This window comes from Lactuca sativa, chromosome 8, assembly GCF_002870075.4.
Source record: "Lactuca sativa cultivar Salinas chromosome 8, Lsat_Salinas_v11, whole genome shotgun sequence".
Lineage (NCBI taxonomy): Eukaryota > Viridiplantae > Streptophyta > Magnoliopsida > Asterales > Asteraceae > Lactuca > Lactuca sativa.
Window position 1 is genome coordinate 11,530,173 of NC_056630.2, and position 6,131 is coordinate 11,536,303.

Genomic DNA, 6,131 nt, shown 5'->3' on the forward strand with positions numbered 1-6,131 from the left:
GGTGAGATGGCACCGAAGTGGGAGTCTTCACTTGAACAGCGGTTGGAGGTACTTCATGAGACTGATTTTGATCAGTAGTTAAAATTGGAGGAGATTGATGGCTTGGGTTCTCACTTCCCCTTTTTGAGGAAGAAACACCTTGTTGCTCCTTAAACCATTGACGGAGGCCATCAATGGTGGAGAATACAATGGCAAACTGAGACTTGATCATATCCGAGAGTTGAGTGTTGGAAGGAACTTCGGTATTAAATAGTAAGTTGTAGATTTCCTTGGTTAACCGTAGGATTTCATCAATACTGGAGTTAGCCGTGAGAGAGCGTATCAAGCCGTTGATTGTGGTTTGGAGCACATAGAGAGCTGATTCGTACGTGTTGTGCATTTATTGGACAAGATTCTTGGATGAGATAACTTGATTCTCCAAGGTAGATTTGAGTTCATCCTTGAGAGCAGTGACTTCCTTGATGAGATGTTCTGCGGTAGAGAGAAATTGTTTATGATCAGCAGTTCTGTTGTTGTTAAGAGCGCGTATACCCATTTCCACTTTGTGTCACACCCCAAAACCGGAACGGCGGAAACGTTCTGGGGTGGATGACGTCGTGTCAAGTATCACAACATATGAAGTATAGTAATCAAAGTACAACAACCATTGCATTAATAGTAATAGGTTTACATGGTTTACATTGTATAGAATCATCAAAGTAATACAGAAACTAGTATAGATGCAGCTTGGCACAAAACCGTCTTCAACAGAAGCTCCTGGAATGTACCTGTCTAATGCTGACCTGAGAATACAAGTTATTTGAAAAGCGAGTATCAACATTTTTACAAATGCTGGTGAGTTCATAAGTATTTAGTGTCATATTATAAAAATAACTTATTATAAGTAGTAGTTTCCAAGTATACAGTGAAATAGAGTCCTTTCCAGAAAATCCTATATTTTCTAATTAAAAGCAGTCTTCTACCAAGACTGGTCAGAGTTATGTGGTAAAAAGTAGTTTTCCCTTAAACATTATCGTTTTCAAAATACGGTGTTTGACTTCAAAGAAAGTAGGAGAATATCAGGGAAAATAATATATGCCTCAGCAGTGAGGACTGCTGACTAAGGCAAAAGAGATCATAGACTCCAGGAGAGTATTGAATGAACGGTATGCCTGGCTCAGTCTAACAAAAGGAGACACAGACCCCAGACGGTATCAAATGAAAGATGCGTCTACTAAGGTCAAAAAACAGTGAACACAGACCCCAGACAATATCAACTGAATGATACGTCTAGCAAGGTCTAAAAACAGTGAATATAGACCCTAGTCAGTATCAAATGAAAGATATAGCTAGCACGGTCTAAAACAGTGAATACAGACCCTAGACAGTATCAAATGGAAGATACAACTAGCATGGTCTAAAACAGTGAATACAGACCCTAGACAGTATCAAATGAAAGATACAGCTAGCACGGTCTAAAACAGTGGACATAGTGAATACGGTGAATACAGTGAATACCGTGTATGAAAATCCATTACCTTAAAGCCATGAATTATAAGGTAACCCCGAGATACTCATAACCATACTGATAGACACTAGAGAACTTGACGTCCTGCAAGCGTCGGTATGAATATGACATTTGTCAACCCTTGGCTTGGTAGGCCGTGGACTATAGCTAGCAGTCAGGGTGCGGGGGTGTCAATCCCATATAGATCTATACACATAATGTCCGCTCTCCCTACAAGAGACTCTGGTTACCAACTAGACAACGAAGAAGGCCGTGTACTGAAGATGTATCTCGTGTAGTGAGATTTGATGTAAAATACTGGACTAATGATAGAGACCCACAACGGAACTGACTAATGTAAACCTATATGACTATGCTTGTATGCATAATATATAACTAATGATCAAACGACCTTCGGACGGACATCCGATCCCACCAGACCACATCTCAACGAACAAAAGGAAATAGGGCGAACAAGCCTTCCTAAGTCCTTCAAACATTATTTATATGCATCTATACAAGCACATGCATACATCTAACTATGTTTAAGTGTTTAACAAGTGGAAGCGTATCGTGAAGTATAGCCGAATCGTGAAGTATAAGCAAATCGTGAGGTATAACCGAATCGTGAAGTATAAGCAAATCGTGAAGTAAAAGTGTTATCAAGTATAAGCGTATCACGAAGTGGAGGCGTTATCAAGTATAAGCGTATCACGAAGTGGAGGTGTTATCAAGTATAAGCGTATCACAAAGTGGAGGCATTAACTAAACCTAAGTGAAGCAGTAGTATCTAACAAGTAAGAGTATAAAAACATGGAAGAAAACCTTGATGAAAACTTTGGAAAAACCTTTATACTTAAGAAAATCACAGCTTGGTATTCTTTTGTAAAATAAGTTTGAAAACCTTTATAAATCCTTTGGGAACCTTTCATAAACAAGTTTTTAAATGAAACCTTGATAAAACATTATAAGTAATAGCTGAACAAGTAACGACGTTTTAGAAAACCATTTACAGTTTCATTCTCGGTAAAACAATTAACAGTGTGGTAAATCCCTGTGCATGCGGGTTATCAATAACATGTGATTGATATGATAAATGGAATGTTTAACTTGTATTCCCCCCATAAAAACATGTAAAAACATTTAAAAAGGTTAATTTAGGGGTATGAACTCACATGTTGCAAGTGAATCCGACGAAGGTGCCGGTATAGGATGCTAAGTGTCAAGTGAGGACTTGACCACACACGCGAATCCTATTTAACATGTAATTATACATTTAAGTATCTAATTAGTCATTTAACAACTAATTAAGCAAGTAAGGATGTCTTACGACATCAAAACACTTTGCTACAAGTTCTAGAAGTGTCAAGGGTTGCATAGAAGGTGTGTATGGGCTCACTTTGGAGTTTACTCCTCAAATAAAGGTCCTTATGGGTGTTTACGGTTTCAAGACCCTTTCCCCCATGAGTTTATAGCCGTAAATTCATGGTAGTAGTGTCATGGGATACTTAAAGGTCTTAACTCACTCATGGAGTCATGCTAGAGTTGAATCAAGGGCTAAGGAAGTGATTAGGGCTCAAAATGGGCACAAAGTGGAGTTTACCGTCCAATGTTTACTCCTTGAGAAGTTTACGGCCATTAACACATGATTTTACGGTCATAAACTCATGTTGGCCCATTCCTTTAGTTGTTTGGTGCTTCTAACTCATGTATGTAAGGTTCTAGTGGCTTTTAGAGGCATATGATGGTGTTTAGGGCACTTAAACACCTTGGAAAGGTGTTTACGGTCTAAGGAGATACACTTGGGGAGTTTACTACCTTAAACACATGAGTTTACGGTAGTAAACTCATGTTAGTCCCTAAATCATGCGTTTTTGTGGTTGTAGGTTAAGCATACAAAGTTCTAGGTCCAATTCCAAGCCATACAAAGTGTTGAGGCGACTTTAACACCCTTTGCGGGTGTTTATGGTCTAAGGATGTGTGTTTATGATCCAAGAACCTTCTTGGGCCGTAAAATCAAGTGTGACATGATTTTGTATGCTTTGGTGCATAAAATGAAGGAAAATAAGGTTCTATGTACTCTAGGAAGTTCATGGAAGCCCTTGGAGGTGTTTGAGGGGTAGCTTGACACCATAAAAGGTGTTTATGGTCCATGAACATGGGTTTACGGTCCAAGAAAACCCTTAGACTGTAAACTCATGTTTACTCCCCATTTGGTCCGATTTTGGTGTTCTAAGTCCTTTCGGGTAAGTCTCTAAGCCATTTCTAAGCATGAGAAGTGTTTGGGAAGGGTTTTTGAGCATTAAAACCCACATACAAGGGGTTTATGGTTTTGGGAGGCTCCCAAGACTGTAATCACGACGAACGGGTTTTTCACCACTTCCTTAATCACGGAAAATTTTAAAATTATGCCGCCTTAATTTTTGTTCGCTTGAGAATATTATTTAAAATAATCCAACGGGTTTAGGCAAGGAAGTAGGTATGAATGACCGAGTTAGAGGCAGGAGGGTACTTCCTATTCGGTTTGTCCTCGCACTCCCAAGTGAACTATGGCCTGTGTCTGTCATTCCAACAAACCTTCACCTATGGGATGCGGATTCTGTCTCGTGCAGTTAACGATTTCCTACAGGTATGTCTACGAAGCTAGGGTTCTCAATTGTTTCTATCAAGATGTGTGGGATACGAAGGGTGACATCGGGCAAGCACTTATCAAGTCTAAGAAGTGGATCGATCTGTGGTGAAACTTGTGGAATTTCCGAAAGTAGTAGTGGTCTGACGAGGGTTTGACCAATCTCCGTGACGATTCTCAGATGGTCCTAAGCTCTCGGAAGGGTAGATCTTTCCAGTACTTAGAACATAGTGTACTACTATGGCAAGATCATCACTGGCGTGATCGCCATTCCGAAGTTCTAAACGTTCTCTCTCATACTGGAAGTGTAGTCCTTTAGGTTGGTTCTTAGAAAGCTCGGGTTGTCCTTGGTTTCGCGTTTCCTGTCAATTGGCTTTTAGAGACTTTCTAGATCATCGGATGGGTTGCGTGTCTACGGGTACTTGTTTGTTGCAGAGTGTCTATCTCAATCTCGTGCAAAATGAACATGCACTTCTGATTCTCGAGATATTTCTAACGAAAACCCTTAGGGTCAGGGGGATAGGGTTTCACCAGACAAGTGTTGGACTATCTCGGGAGGTGGTTCTACTATTTCTGTGCGAGATAGTATTCGTGCAACACCTAGTAGTCCAATGAATCTTGAAAGACATGCCCTAATCTCTAAGGCTTTGGTTTACTTCAGTTGCAGAAAGCGCGTGCTCTTGTATAACCCATCGACTAACACCTAGACTGGTGTCAAGTCTATAATCTCTCCAGGATCTAGGTTATAAGGCTTAACACAGCCTACCTTTGCATTTTATTCACGCATTCTTGGCTGCAAAGGTTATCCTGTGCTTCTTGGTATTTTAGTGTTCACTTCAGAGAATGCAGTCTATCGTCTACAGGGCGACGGTGATTTCCTCCATATGAGAGGGCGGAGGGTCCTAGGCACTACTCGTCGGTAACGGGGTGGACGAAGTGCCTGAGTAGTGCGAACATCTTCTGCAACTACTCTTCCAAAGGTTTTGAGTTTTCTCGGTCTAGGTCAAATCTAGTGAATAGAGGGTTCCACCACTCAGAACTTTAATCTCCTCATCCACTCTTCTCAGAGTTCAACTTATCGCAACTTCTGGATTTCTAGGATATCCACTGAGATGCTTAATTTGAGGAAATTAACAAGAATGGATGGTCGTAGTTAATGTCCTTGACTCTTACGACTCAGATTTCTTTACCAACTGAGGGTGTTAACTACTATGTTGGCTTAACCGGGATGACAACAAACTTCGGATTTGTGGTCATTATGGTAGCTCAACCCGCAGGGGTTCTCTTGACTCTAGCTCCCATTCCGTGTGATAGGATGAAGGGTTTTACTGAGGGATCTACGAGGTATGCTTTGGGTGGTTATCGTCTTCTGGAATGCCTGCAGTGTCCTTCGCTTTGGTTTCTATCTGTCTAAGGAGGGTTGGTTAACAGCGCGCGGTACCCCTCTCCTGGGTACTTCGGAAGGTTTGATATAAGAGTGACGACTGGAGGATCGCATTAGTCTTATTTTGTTTAGGTTCGGAAGAACCTTTATTTGCCGAATGGCTACGGAGAAAGTTCTTTTTACACAGCACTAAGGATTTACACATGGTTGTACGAAGTCGAACCATGATTGATAGAGGCGTCGAAGTTGGCACACTTCGACATGATATAGAATGAGGGTCGATAGAGTCATGTGCCGAACAGGCACACAAGTTCTAGGCGTCTCGGGTTTCGTCCCGTGTATCACTGCCACGGATACATGGTCCGATAACGTTGACGCGGAACTATAGAGAGTCCTAAGTGTTTCTGATTAGAGTACCTTTTCATGAATGGATTCTCACGAGGCATTTCTATAATTGCCTCACATATACTAGTCATGTATAATTAAGGTGGGGACGACTGTTGACTGAGCGACTCCGTCTTAAATCCACAACCAAACGAGGAATAGGAAATGAGGCGGGCTTCACTCACTCTAGGTCTATCCATCTCAATTATACATGGCCGTAACGTATATGTTTAGCCATTATAGTTTTA